At 45.9% G+C, this 15,651-nt stretch overlaps 1 protein-coding gene across 2 annotated transcripts in view; it reads right to left on the minus strand.

Annotated features, from left to right (window-relative positions):
- Window positions 1-15,651, minus strand: part of SPOCK3 (SPARC (osteonectin), cwcv and kazal like domains proteoglycan 3) — a 584,466-nt gene that overhangs the window by 497,677 nt on the left and 71,138 nt on the right. The gene's annotated exons all lie outside the window — the stretch shown is intronic.

Genomic DNA, 15,651 nt, shown 5'->3' on the forward strand with positions numbered 1-15,651 from the left:
GAACACGACATGCAAAGGAGAGATTTACAGTACTTCCTAATCAGGTAGAGACTATTAGAACAGTAGGGATCAATCATTGCATGGTGGCATAATCATGACACGTTTTGCTGGTTTGAGCCATTTTGCAAAACTTGCTTACTGTCTTTTACATGCATGTTGAATATCCACTTTAGATTGTAGAGCATGTACAGAGAGTTTGTATATTTTTAGGTTCAACCTCTCTCTATGCTGCATTTTTAGGTTCATCCACTTCGTTGTCTTGTGCAAGTTTTGTCTGTTATGGTTTTTATTATTGCAGGTTTATATAAATAAAGTACTTTCCTTTAGTTTAAAGGGAACCTGTCAGCTGTTTTGGCCGATATAAGTTGTGGCCACTGCCTTTCAGGGCTTATCTACAGCATTCTATAATGCTTTAGATAAGCCACCGATCCGACCTTAGGGTACCGTTACACCTAGCGATGCACCAGCGATCCTGACTAGCGATATGACGCGGTCAGGATCGCTAGTGCATTGCTAGGTGGTCGCTAGTGAGCTGCCACACAGGCAGAGCTCACCAGCGAAACAGCGGTGGTCGGGGATCGCTACTTACCTGTCAGACGCGGCGATCCTGCGTCCTCCCGCCGCGTCCAAGCGTCGCTCGTCGGCGCCACAGGAAGCCCAGCAGGAAGTGGCCGACGAGGAATGGTCCAGGAGCTTCTCGCGCGATCAGCGATAACCAGCGGGGGAGCCGGTCGAAGGTAAGCATCACATGCAGCGATATCGCTAGCAATATCGCTGCAACGTCACAAATTCGGTGACTTTACAGCGATATTGCTAGCGATATCGCAGTGTGTAACGGGGGCTTTAACCCCTTTACCCCGAAGGGTGGTTTGCACGTTAATGACCGGGCCAATTTTTACAATTCTGACCACTGTCCTTTTATAAGGTAATAACTCTGGACCACTTCCATGGATCCCTGTGATTCTGACAATGTTTTTTGTGACATACTGTACTTCATGTTAGTGGTAAAATTTCATTGATATTACTTGCGTTTATTTGTGAAGCAAAACGGAAATTTGGTGAAAATTTTGAAAATTTCGCAATTTTCCAACTTTGAATTTTTATGCCCTTAAATCACAGAGATATGGCAAGCAAAATACTTAATAAGTAATATTTCCCACATGTTTTCTTTACATCAGCACAATTTTGGAGCCCAAATTTTTTTTTTTAGGAAGTTATAAGGGTTAAAAGTTGACCAGCGATTTCTCAATTTTACAACACTATTTTTTTAAGGACCACATCACATTTGAAGTCATTTTGAGGTGTCTATATGATAGAAAATACCCAAAAGTGACACCATTCTAAAAACTGCACCCCTCAAGGTGCTCAAAACCACATTTAAGAAGTTTATTAACCCTTCAGGTGCGTCACAGGAATTTTTTTAATGTTTTAAAAAAATGAACATTTAACTTTTTTTCACAAAAAAATTACTTCTGGTCCATTCTTTTTATTTTACCAAGGGTAACAAGAGAAATTAGACCGCAAAAGTTATTGTGCAATTTGTCCTGAGTACGCTGACACCTGATATGTGGGGGGAACTACTGTTTCAGGGCATGGTACAGCGCGGAAGGGAAGGAGTGCCGCTTGACTTTTTCAACCCAAAATTGGCTGGAAATGAGATTGGACGCCATGTCGCTTTTGGAGAGCTTCTGATGTGCCTAAACAGTGGAAACCCCCCAAAAGTGACCATATTTTGGAAACTAGACCCCCAAGGAACTTATCTAGATGTGTGGTGAGAACTTAGAACCCCCAAGGGCTTCACAGAAGTTTATAACGTTCAGCTATAACATTAAAAATAATCATATTTTTTCCACAAAAATGATCTTTTCACCCCCAAATTTAATTTTCCCAAGGGAAACAGAACCCTAAATGTTATTGCGCAATTTGCCCTGAGTGCGCTGATACCCCATGTGTGGGGGTAAACCACTGTTTGGGCGCATGACAGAGCTAGGAAGGGAAGGAGCATTTTCAAAGCAGAATTGGCTGAAATTGAGATCAGACACCATGTCACATTTGGAGAGCCCCTGATTTGACTGAACAGTGGAAACCCCCCATTTTTAACTACAACCCTAACCCCAACACACCCCTAACCCTAATCCCAACCCTAACCCTAGCCCTAACCCTAATGGGAAAATGTAAATAAATACTTTTTTTTAACTTTACTATTTTCCCTATCTAAGGGGGTCATAAAGGGGGGTTTGATTTACTATTTATAGCGGGTTTTTATTTTTGACAGCGGTCACACGCTAAAAGACACTTTTTATTGCAAAAATAGTTTTTGCATCACCACATTTTGAGAGCTATAATTTTTCCAGATTCTAACCCACAGAGTCATGTGAGGTCTTATTTTTTGCGGAACAAGTTGACGTTTTTTTGGTACCATTTTCTGGCACATGACATTTTTTGATTGCTTTTATTCCAATTTTTGTGACGCAGAAAGAACAAAAAACAGCAATTCATAAATTTCTTTTGGGGGGGTGTTTACACCATTCCAGGTCTAGTAAAATTGATAAAGCAGTTTTACTCTTTGGGTCAGTACGATGACAGCAGTACCTCATTTATATATTTTTTATGTTTTGCCGTTTTTTTACAATAAAAACAATTTTATGTAAAAAATAATTATTTTTCCATCGCTTTATACAAGATGACGTTTTCAGTGGTACCATGCTTATTTATATCCGTCTTTTTGATTGCGTGTTATTGCACTTTTTGTTCGGCGGTATGATTATAAAGCATTGTTTTTTGCCTTTTTTTGAAGGGGTTCACTAAAGGGGCTAACTAGTGAGACAGTTTTATTGGGTGGGTCATTACAGACACGGCGATACTAAATGTGTACTTTTATTGTTTTTTTTTATTTACAAAAAATAGAATTTATTAGGGAATTTTTTTATTTATTTATTTAGGAATTTTTTCAATATTATTTTTACAAATTATTTTTTTTAACTTTATTACATTGTTCCAGAGAGGGACATTACTATATAGTGTCAGATCACTGATCGGACACTTTTCACAGCACTGTGTCAGATCAGCGATCTGACAGGCAGTGCAGGCGGCTTCTCAAGTTTGATCGCAGTGTGCTGGGGGATAATGTGCTGGGAGTGGTGCGTGACCGCTCCTGGCACATAGTACCAGGTGTCAGCTGTGATAATCAGCTGACACCCGGCCGCGATCAGCTGCTCTCCCCTTGTGAGCGCAGCTGATCGCGATGACGTACTATCCCATCCACGGTCATACGGGCCCGGGTCACCTGGAAGGGATAGTACATCATATGTCAGAAAGAGGTTAAAGATAAGAAAAATAAGTTTTATTATACTCACTCGGGGTCGGGTCGGTCCGATACGATGGGTGTCGCAGGTCTGGGTCCGGTACCTCCCATCTTCTTGCGATGCCTCCCTCCTGCTTGCTTCATGGCTCCTCAGCATCAGGCTCCTACACAGACATACTTCTCTGCCCTGTTAAAGGCAGAGCAAAGTACTGCTGTGCACAAGCGCTGGGCCTCTCTGACCTTTCCCAGCGCCTGCGCACTGTAGTACTTTGCTCTGCCCTCAGCAGGGCAGATATGTACAGTATGCCTGAGCAGGAACGCAATGCCAGGGACTATGAAGCAAGCAGGAGGGCGGCGATGACAAGAAAATGGGAGGCACCGGACCTGCGACACCCATCAGATCCGACCGCACCAGACCACCCCCCAGGTGAGTATAATAAAAGTTAATTTGCTTATCTTGTAGGTCAGACCAGGGGCTTATCTACAGCATTATTGAATGCTGTAGATAAGCCTGAAAGCCAGTGGCCACATCTTATAGCGGCTAAACCAACTGACAGTTTTGCTTTAAGAATTTTTGTAAGGCACATTTTTATGAGTAGGTGCATGTTCATCCATTCAGTGCTTATAGTACTTTTGATGGTTGCTGAGGGCAAATGTATTTGAGTTTTGTTTTTACAAAATGTGCTTTTCAAAAGGTCAGACACAAGACAGCATCCACATTCTATGAGCATGCTGACATCAAATGTAAGCCACAACATAAACAAAAAAAACTTATTTATTTGAAGTTGTCCTTTTATTAAATTTTTACAAATAACAAGAAAAAGAAATTTAAAGCAGAAGAGCTGGGCTCTATTAGAAATGCAACAAATTCAACAAATGATACAATAAGATACATCTGTCACAAATTTAAATAAAAATAATGCTGCATAAGATATAAATATGACATAAAATAAGCCAATATTCATGAAAGCGAGTCTATTTTTTTCTCATTTCATACAGGTGAAACCTGCTGGAAGGTGAAAGAATGCAACAGAGCACATTTTACTGTGATGAGCACTGCTCAAATAAAATATATTTACTGTAGAACGAAAAGTTAAACAGTCTCAGAAGGATTAGATTAGCAGAAATAAGAATGGCACATTAGATTAGGCTAGAGAAGGAAATGTCTTTTGGAAAATCTAAGAATTTCAACTACAACGCTGATATGCACTCACTAAGGACAGCTTTTGAATTGCAGTTTTAGGCCTGAGTCACACTTCTGTACAATGCAGCCGAGTGCTATGCAATAAAACATTGCCTAGCACTTGGCCCAGTGATACTCTATGCAGTTGCTCAATATTTTCTCATGCCAAATTGGAATACGAGAAAAATCACAGCATGCTACAACTGGCACTGAGACTCGACTGAGTCTCAGCTCACTCGCCCCATAAAAGTCTATGGGTGCGAGTGACACAACGCACAGCACTCAGATATCATACGAGTGAGGTGCGATATACGCCGATGCTGGCAACGGAGGAGATGGAGAAATTACTTTCTCTGCCTCCTCCACAGCTGTGCTCCGATCCTCTCTGTGCAAGAGGATTGGAGCACAGTATCATGACACTCGGCTCTCACTAACAGCAGAGCAGGAGTCGAGGATCATTAGCATATCGCATCCGATTCTCTTGCATCAGATGCCATATGTTAGTGTGACTCCAGCCTTAGGGTCCCATTACATTTAGCAATGCACCAGCGATCCCGAAAATGATATGACCTGGTCAGGATTGCTGGTGCATCGCTAAATGGTCGCTAGTGAGCTGCCAAACAGGCAGATCTCACCAGCGATGCAGCAGCGATAAGCGATCCAGTGGCGGTCACTCTTACCTGTCACATGGCAGCAATGATGACGACTTCCGCCTGCATCCATGCGTCGCTACTTGGCACCAGCGGGACATCAACGAGGAAGAAATGGCCCAGGACGTTCAAGCGCGATCAGCGATATCCAGCGGGGGGCCGGTCGCAGGTATGTGTCACATGTAGCGAGATCGCGGTTGCATCACAAAATCAGTGACGCTTTAGCGATATCACTAGCGATCTCGCTATGTGAGGAGGCTGTTAGGCGTCAAGTTTTCCCCACTGCACAGGGGGAATCTCGAGCCATGCTCTCTCCCATTCCTCTGCAGCTGCAGAGATTCCTGCTTAGCAGGGTCATCGCTACAGGCTTCTTGCCCAGGCTGATGTTAGGCGTCTGCTTGCTCCTTTTGGCTCTGCTATAACTCCGTGCCTGAGTCAGCAGCAAGTAGACGCTTCTGGGACCAAGTCCTATATTTGAGTACTGAGCATGCCTGTGGGACGACCTCTCATTGGAGGTCAGAGGTCACATGTGCAGGTCCCGCTCCTGCTCAGATTGGTCCACCACTGGGAAGGTCCCGGAAGGACGCCACTATGAAAGAGTCGCATGGCCACTCGGACATGCGCTAGTATAGACTATTATGCTCATTTGTGTGTATGATGATGGATGCATGTATCTGGTGACTGACTCATTAAGACTCCCCTCCCTTTGATATGCATGTTGGTTAGGGATTCAGAGTGAGAGTCAGCATGATTGGGTGGCTATGCTCACGCCACCATGCTCCCAGTACTCTGCATACACTAGCATCCGACTGTGCCTCCCTGCTATGGGCACTGTCATACCGCACCAGGTAGCTGTGACCGCCATGCGACGCCGTGTGCACCTCTAGCGCTTTCCTCCCCGTCATTGGGTGGTCTGTGGCATCTGCCGAAGCGGTACTGTGTGCACTTGGTGCGATTTATATACTGTTACCTTTTGCTGGCACCGCAGCTGCGGCACCGAGCGCTAATGGTCTAGAGGAGCTCTAGTCAGGTGTCTCTAGGACAGGGCTCTGTGACCCCTAATTAGCGCTCACTCAGCTGAGCTCTGTGAGTTTAACAGGCTCCGTCGTTTGTTTCAACAGCTCTGTGGAGCAACAGAGTTCGCCTCTATTCACACTGGGTGAAGTTAACTCACATGTGAGCAAGCGTTTACCCACCACCTAGTTCTGCCATTACTCAGCAGCAGGTTCCATCTCTGCACGTGGACCCCGGGCTGCGAACGCACCTCATATCTCCTTTCATATTATTTGGTGCATTCCACAGGCCCTAACAGGGGCTTTAGGGCTTGCACTAATCAGTGTAAATAAAATTACTCCCATGTTGCTCCTGAAAAGTAGGACGAGTATCATGCAAGTATCATGTGAGCACAAAGCGTTATTTATCACGTAGAATCCGTATAAGATCCGTATGACATGCATATGCAATGCATTTTTAACACTAGCTTTTACATATTGTCAATATCTATGTCATTTAAAGCTAATTTTCTAAGTATTACAGCAATCTTATCTATAAATATAGATAGATAGATAGATAGATAGAATAACATAGATGTCCTGTAGATATTTAATGTCACACTCCCTCTCCATATAATAAACTAGCACCCTTTATTTTCTTTCATATTTAGCCTTTTAAAATCTATTAAATAATTTAAAAAATGTGTGGGATGTCCCTTATTTTTTACCAGCTGAAGGAAAGCAGACAGATGGGGGGGTAAAGTTATTATTCTGTGAAGGGGCCACTATCCATGGATTATTGCAGCTTATTAATAACAGCTCCCAGCTGTCTATGTATCTTGGTTCTAACAAAAGGGAGACCCCAAAAAATTTGACATTGGTTCCCCCCTATTTTTAATAACCAGAAAAGGCTAAACAGACAGCTTTTGGCTGATATTTAAGGTTAAAGCAGTTCACTGGCCGGCTCACACAGAGGTTATCATGAGAACCGCTGCCTGTGACTGGTGGTAACTTTAATTATGTCACCGCTTGTCATTGCAGCCGGTTCTCATGGTGCACTCACTGTGTTCCAGCAGCTGGCCAGCTGAGCGGTAACATGACTCCTATCTCCTCTCAGGACACCATCCAAATGTAGAAGAGTTGGTGATCATCTTGGGACCTCATCATTATGGATTAACAGCGGACAGGTGAGGATTACTTTCATTTTGTATCTTTATTTTCAGGTTAATCAATGGGTAAAATAAGGTCGGTGAGTGGTTTTTTTCAACTAAAGGTCTTTTCTATGTGTCTTTATTAATTTTGACAATGGGATTTGTAATGGGGGTGTGTGATCATAGAATCATAGAATCGTAGAGTTGGAAGGGACCTCCTGGGCCATCTGGTCCAACCCCCTGCTCAAAGCAGGATTCGCTAAATCATCCCAGTCAGATGTCTGTCCAGCCTCTGTTTGAAGACTTCCATTGAAGGAGAACTCACCACTTCTCGTGGCAGCCTGTTCCACTCATTGATCACTCTGTCAAAAAGTTTTTTCTAATATCTAATCTGTGTCTCCTCCCATTCAGTTTCATCGCATTGCTTTTAGTCTTTCCTTGTGCAAATGAGAATAAATATGATCCTTCTACAATGTGACAGCCCTTTAGATATTTGTAGACAGCTATTAAGTCTCCACTCAGTCTTCTCTTTTGCAAACTAAACATTACCAAATCCTGCAACCTTTCCTCATAAGACAGGGTTTGCAGACTCTGGTCGCTCTTTTCTGAACTTGCTCCAGTTTGTTGATGTCTTTTTTAAAGTGTGGTGCCCAAAACTGGACACAATATTCCAGACGAGGTCTGACCAAAGAGGAGTAGAGGGAAATAATGACTTCACGTGATCTAGAATGTATGCTTCTGTTAATACATCCTAGAATTGCATTTGCCTTTTTTGCTGCTGCATCACACTGATGACTCATATTCAGTCAGTGATCTATTAGTATACCCAAGTCTTTTTCACATGTGCTGTTGCTTAGCCCTATTCCTCCCATTCTGTATATGCTTTTTTCATTTCTATTGCCCAGATGTAGTACTTTGCATTTTTCCCGGTTAAAAACCATTCTGTTAGTTGCTGCCCACTGCTCCAGTTTATTTATATCTTTTTGAATCCTCTCTCTCTCTTCTCTAGTATTAGCCAGCCCTCCTAGCTTTGTGTCATCAGCAAATTTAATCAGTTTACCCTCAATTCCTTCATCTAAATCGTTGATAAAGATGTTGAACAATACAGGGCCCAGGACAGAGCCCTGTGGTACCTCGCTTGAGACATTCTTCCAACTGGATGTGCAGCCATTTACGACCACCCTTTGGGTCCGATCACTAAGCCAGTCATGAATCCACCTAACAGTTGCCTTGTCTAGAGTTGAGCGAAACGGGTCGAAAAATTTCAAAAGTCGCTGACTTTTGGCAAAGTCGGGTTTCATGAAACGAAACCCGACCCTAGGATGAGGTCGGCCACAAGGTCGGCGACTTACGCGCCAAAGTCGCGTTTCAAAAGTTTGTTTTGCGCTCTTTTTCAGCCAATCAGGATCCACGGACACTGTGGGCAACGTGATGACATGGGCACGGGTCACCACCATCTTTCAGAAGGGCATGCAAGTGATTGACTTGCTTTGGTGGGCGTCACAGGGGGTATAAAAGGGCGTGCACGCCGACTGCCATCTTACTTCTGCCGATCTTAGTATAGGGAGAGGTTGCTGCTGATTCTGTAGGGAGAGCGTTAGGCAGGGAAGAAGACAAAAAAACTGCTTCTGCTGCTAGCGATTAGGCCTGCACAACACACCAGTCACTGTGTGTGCAGTGCAAGGGGAGGCTATATAGTGGTGTATCAGTGGTGTTGGTTGTTGGGCTGCCTTCTAAGGCTTCCTGACAGGCTGGCATTGCTGTTTACCCACTGCTCCGCAAACTGCTTTTTTAAAAGCAATCCAATCTCCCTTATCCTCTAGTCACTTTTGTCACAGCTGTGCCATCGAGCCTGTCACATAGCGCTCAGATATTCATTGGGCCTCACACAATCCAAAAGTGTCCAGTGTCCAAAAGTGTGTGCAGATATTCAAAATCTCCCTTATCCTCTAGTCACTTTTGTCACAGCAGTGCCATCGAGCCTGTCACATAGCGCTCAGATATCAGTGGGCCTCACACAATCCAAAAGTGTCCAGTGTCCAAAAGTGTGTGCAGATATTCAAAATCTCCCTTATCCTCTAGTCACTTTTGTCACAGCAGTGCCATCAAGCCTGTCACATAGCGGTCAGATATCAGTGGGCCTCACACAATCCAAAAGTGTCCACTGTCCACAAGTGTGTGCAGAAATTCAAAATCTCCCTTATCCTCTAGTCACTTTTGTCACAGCAGTGCCATCGAGCCTGTCACATAGTGCTCAGATATCAGTGGGCCTCACACAATCCAAAAGTGTCCAGTGTCCAAAAGTGTGTGCAGATATTCAAAATCTCCCTTATCCTCTAGTCACTTTTGTCACAGCAGTGCCATCAAGCCTGTCACATAGCGCTCAGATATCAGCGGGCCTCACACAATCCAAAAGTGTCCACTGTCCACAAGTGTGTGCAGAAATTCAAAATCTCCCTTATCCTCTAGTCACTTTTGTCACAGCAGTGCCATCGAGCCTGTCACATAGCGCTCAGATATCAGTGGGCCTCACACAATCCAAAAGTGTCCAGTGTCCAAAAGTGTGTGCAGATATTCAAAATCTCTCTTATCCTCTAGTCACTTTTGTCACAGCAGTGCCATCGAGCCTGTCACATAGCGCTCAGATATCAGTGGGCCTCACACAATCCAAAAGTGTCCAGTGTCCAAAAGTGTGTGCAGATATTCAAAATCTCCCTTATCCTCTAGTCACTTTTGTCACAGCAGTGCCATCGAGCCTGTCATATAGCGCTCAGATATCAGTGGGCCTCACACAATCCAAAAGTGTCCACTGTCCACAAGTGTGTGCAGAAATTCAAAATCTCCCTTATCCTCTAGTCACTTTTGTCACAGCTGTGCCATCGAGCCTGTCACATAGCGCTCAGATATCAGTGGGCCTCACACAATCCAAAAGTGTCCACTGTCCACAAGTATGTGCAGAAATTCAAAATCTCCCTTATCCTCTAGTCACTTTTGTCACAGCAGTGCCATCGAGCCTGTCACATAGCGCTCAGATATCAGTGGGCCTCACACAATCCAAAAGTGTCCAGTGTCCAAAAGTGTGTGCAGATATTCAAAATCTCCCTTATCCTCTAGTCACTTTTGTCACAGCAGTGCCATCGAGCCTGTCACATAGCGCTCAGATATTCATTGGGCCTCACACAATCCAAAAGTGTCCAGTGTCCAAAAGTGTGTGCAGATATTCAAAATCTCCCTTATCCTCTAGTCACTTTTATCACAGCAGTGCCATCGAGCCTGTCACATAGCGCTCAGATATCAGTGGGCCTCACACAATCCAAAAGTGTCCAGTGTCCAAAAGTGTGTGCAGATATTCAAAATCTCCCTTATCCTCTAGTCACTTTTGTCACAGCAGTGCCATCGAGCCTGTCACATAGCGCTCAGATATCAGTGGGCCTCACACAATCCAAAAGTGTCCACTGTCCACAAGTGTGTGCAGAAATTCAAAATCTCCCTTATCCTCTAGTCACTTTTGTCACAGCTGTGCCATCGAGCCTGTCACATAGCGCTCAGATATCAGTGGGCCTCACACAATCCAAGTGTCCACTGTCCACAAGTGTGTGCAGAAATTCAAAATCTCCCTTATCCTCTAGTCACTTTTGTCACAGCAGTGCCATCGAGCCTGTCACATAGTGCTCAGATATCAGTGGGCCTCACACAATCCAAAAGTGTCCAGTGTCCAAAAGTGTGTGCAGATATTCAAAATCTCCCTTATCCTCTAGTCACTTTTGTCACAGCAGTGCCATCGAGCCTGTCACATAGCGCTCAGATATCAGTGGGCCTCACACAATCCAAAAGTGTCCAGTGTCCAAAAGTGTGTGCAGATATTCAAAATCTCCCTTATCCTCTAGTCACTTTAGTCACAGCAGTGCCATCGAGCCTGTCACATAGCGCTCAGATATCAGTGGGCCTCACACAATCCAAAAGTGTCTACTGTCCACAAGTGTGTGCAGAAATTCAAAATCTCCCTTATCCTCTAGTCACTTTTGTCACAGCAGTGCCATCGAGCCTGTCACATAGCGCTCAGATATCAGTGGGCCTCACACAATCCAAAAGTGTCCAGTGTCCAAAAGTGTGTGAAGATATTCAAAATCTCCCTTATCCTCTAGTCACTTTTGTCACAGCTGTGCCATCGAGCCTGTCACATAGCCCTCAGATATCAGTGGGCCTCACACAATCCAAAAGTGTCCAGTGTCCAAAAGTGTGTGCAGATATTCAAAATCTCCCTTATCCTCTAGTCACTTTTGTCACAGCAGTGCCATCGAGCCTGTCACATAGCGCTCAGATATCAGTGGGCCTCACACAATCCAAAAGTGTCCACTGTCCACAAGTGTGTGCAGATATTCAAAATCTCCCTTATCCTCTAGTCACTTTTGTCACAGCAGTGCCATCGAGCCTGTCACATAGCGCTCAGATATCAGTGGGCCTCACACAATCCAAAAGTGTCCAGTGTCCAAAAGTGTGTGCAGAAATTCAAAATCTCCCCTGTCCTATAGACACCTTGTACCTTGTTTTACATTACTATATAGTTTGTTGGATTTTGTCTACATTTCTACCAAAAATGAGGAAGGCTGGTGGAAGAGGCCGTGGAATTGGGCGGGGGTTGGCAGCTGGTAATGATGGTGTTGGTGATGGATCTGATGGTAGTGGCAAGAGCAAAATAGGACCGAATGCAGGAGGTGCTGACCCTGCGTCATCGTCTGGCTACATAAGGCCTCGAACGCTTAGTTTTCTAGGAGTTGGCAAACCGCTTTTAAAGCCAGAGCATCAGGAAAAAGTTTTGTCTTACATTGCTTACTCAGCCTCCAGCTCTATCGCCTCCTCTTCTTCAGTTGTAAAAAGTAAAAGCACTGAGTCGTCATTGGAGGCTCATGTTCATGAACCACACCTTTCCTTGTGTCCTTCACCCCAACCAAGATTGAAGGATGACGCAGGCCATACTACTGATTACTCCATGGAGCTGTTTTCACATACCATGCCTGGATTATCAAGTGAAATGGTGAATTACCCAGGCCAAGATGAATCTGACATGTGCACAGCCGCTGATGGATGATTCTGCTGGTACATTCACTCAGAGCACTACGTTGTCCTCGCAGTGTACAGAGCCAGATTCTGACCCTGATGAGACTCAGGTGCCCCTTCCCGCACACTATACCACCATACACGGTGACACAGAGGAAGGTGCACATGACATAGAAGAGGAGGTGATGGATGACCCAGTTGTTGACCCAGATTGGCATCCATTGGGGGAAGAGGGTGCTGCTTCCAATAGCTCAGATGAGGAGCATCCACAGCAGACATCGACATCGCAACAGCTGTTATCTGGCAGGCCCGGAGCACTCCAAAGACAGGTTCCAAACATCAAAAGAGTTGCTGGACAGCATGTCCAGAGGGTCAAAAGATCACAGTGTGCTAGGCCGCAAAATGTCTGCCAAAGTAGGAAGAGTGCAGTGTGGCACTTTTTTGAACAAAATCCTCATGATCAGGCCAAGGTTATCTGTAAGAAGTGCGCAAAGACCTTTAGCCGAGGGAAAAATCTGAAAAATTTGAATACCAGTTGCATGCTTAGACATTTAACCAGCATGCACTTGCAAGCGTGGACACAACACCAAACCTCAAGTGCCACATGTGCAACTGATCACAACGAAGGTAGTCAGCAACGCTACATTGTTTCCCCCACTGTAAGCCCACCGGTTAGCACAGCAGCAAACGTTGAGGTGTCGTTGCAAGACCACAGCAGTCAGGGAATCCCACTGTTATATCAACAAAAGACTGATTCTAGGCCATCAGAAAGAACACCAACTCCATCACCATCATCAACCCTCTCTCAGTCCGCCCTGTCCACCGCTACTTCCACCATATGCAGCTCTCAAGTCCAGCTCACCCTCCCAGACACTATGAGTAGGTCAAGAAAGTACTCAGTCTCTCATCCGCGTACACTGGGTTTGAACGCCCACATTGCCAAACTAATCTCGTTTGAGATGATGCCCTTTCGGTTGGTGGAAAGCACAGCTTTCCGCGAACTCATGGCCTATGCAGTACCACGCTATGACCTACCCAGTCGCCACTTCTTCTCTCGCAAAGCCATCCCAGCCCTCCACCATCATGTGAAAGACCGCATTGTCCATGCACTCAAGCAGTCAGTGAGTGGAAAGGTGCACCTCACAACTGATGCATGGTCCAGTCGGCATGGCCAGGGCCGTTACGTGTCCATCACTGCGCACTGGGTTAATGTGGTGGATGCAGGGTCCACAGGGGACAGCGGTGGTGGGACAGTGCTGCCTAGCCCACGGTATAGGAAACAGTTGGCTGTAGGCGTTCGACCCTCCTCCTCCTCCACTTCCTCCAGAAGTGAAAGCTCGTCCACAGAGCGCAGTCGTACGAGCACTCCATCTGCAGCTGCCACTGTTGCACACGATGTGTCCCCCTATCGAGCAGCTAGTGGAAAGCGTCAGCAGGCTGTGTTGCAGATGATGTGTTTGGGCGACAGACACACCGCCGAGGTGCTGGCCGAGTACTTGAAGCGACAAACTGAGTCATGGCTGGGCAGTGTACATCTTGAGGCAGGCAAGGTAGTTACTGATAACGGGCGTAATTTTGTGGCAGCCATAGCCCTTTCAAAACTCAGCCACATACCTTGCTTGGCTCACACCTTGAACCTGGTGGTGCAGTGCTTCCTCAAAAATTATCCGGAGTTAACAGCCCTGCTCCAGAAGGTGCGAAGACTGTGCGCGCACATCCGCCGGTCGCCTGTACACTCCGTTCGTATGCAGAAGCTGCAGCGATTGCTCCACCTTCCCAACCACCGCCTCATTATCGACATTGCAACAAGGTGGAACTCCACCCTGCACATGGTGGAGCTGCTGTGCGAGCAGAGGCAGGCCATAATGCATTTGTGGGAGGATACACGGCCAGGCACTTTGAGAGCAGACATGGAGTTGACAGGTGTGCAGTGGTCGAAGCTGAAAGACCTTTGTAAAGTCCTTCAGTGTTTTGAGGAATGCACACGGCTGGTAAGCGCAGACGACGCCATCCTAAGCATGAGCATCCCACTTATGCGTCTGCTCATGCAAACTTTGACACACCTTAAGGAGCAGGCGTCTGCAGCCAATGTTGATGAGGAGGAAGAGGAGGGAATCCTTGATGACATTCAGCCATTGTCTGCTCAGGGACCTCTCCTGGACGAGGTGGAGGAAGAAGAGGAGGAGGAGGAGGATGATGGGGATGATTACTTAGGGGAGGAGGATGCATCTCGTGGGGCAAGTGAAAATGTTGGCGTGGCAAGGTCTGGTACAGGGTTTGTGCGTGACTGGAGGGATGTGGATTTGCCAGAAAGTGCTCCTCCAACCAGCACTCGCAGTGCATCATTGACACCGGGAACATTGGCCCACATGTCAGATTATGACTTGCGGATCCTAAAAAGGGACCCCCGCATTGCCAAAATGATGAACGATGACGACTACTGGTTGGCCAGCATCCTGGATCCACGCTATAAAGGCAAATTACAAAACATCATGCCACAGGAGAACCTTGACCTAATATTGGCTAATAAACAAGCAACTCTGGTAAATCGGTTGCTTGAGGCATTCCCAGCACACAGCAGCGGTGATGGTTCTCACACGAGCCGTACGGGCCGGGGGCAGCTTGGCAGAGGTGTTCGTGGTGCACAAAGCAGAAGTGGCGTTGGAGACAGGGGTTTCATGACAATGTTGTGGACTGATTTTTCAAATACCGCTCACACAACTGGTAATACTGCATCGATGGAAAGTGACAGGAGACAGCAGTTGTCAACTATGGTAACAAACTACTTTTCCTCCCATATCGATGTTCTCCCACACAGGTCATTCCCCTTTGACTATTGGGCTGCTAAACTGGACACCTGGCCTGAATTGACACAATATGCCTTACAGGAGCTCGCTTGCCCAGCTGCAAGTGTGCTATCGGAAAGAGTCTTCAGTGCAGCTGGATCAATCCTGACAGAAAAAAGGACCCGTCTGTCAACCCAAAATGTGGATGATCTAACCTTCATTAAAATGAACCACGCATGGGTTTCTAAGGATTTTGTCCCATCTTCCCCTGATGACACATAGGGTGACAGAAAAATGGCTTGCTTTGGTCCACCTCTTCCTGGTACTTCACCTATTTCGCCTTTTGCATCAGCTGAATGTCCAACATCAACATATGCCACTTTCTAAAACTCCCTAACTGTGCTGCCTCCCCCCCATGGCCGGGGTCACCACCTACCGCACGACACCGTGCGAGTGCCGTTGCCCTGGACAGGTGGGTATGCCGACTCTTGGGCGCGGGCACTGGCACAGGGTCCCTCATAGTGCAA

The sequence above is a fragment of the Dendrobates tinctorius genome, unplaced genomic scaffold (assembly GCF_039654945.1).
Source record: "Dendrobates tinctorius isolate UK_male_01 unplaced genomic scaffold, ASM3965494v1 ptg000008l, whole genome shotgun sequence".
NCBI lineage: Eukaryota > Metazoa > Chordata > Amphibia > Anura > Dendrobatidae > Dendrobates > Dendrobates tinctorius.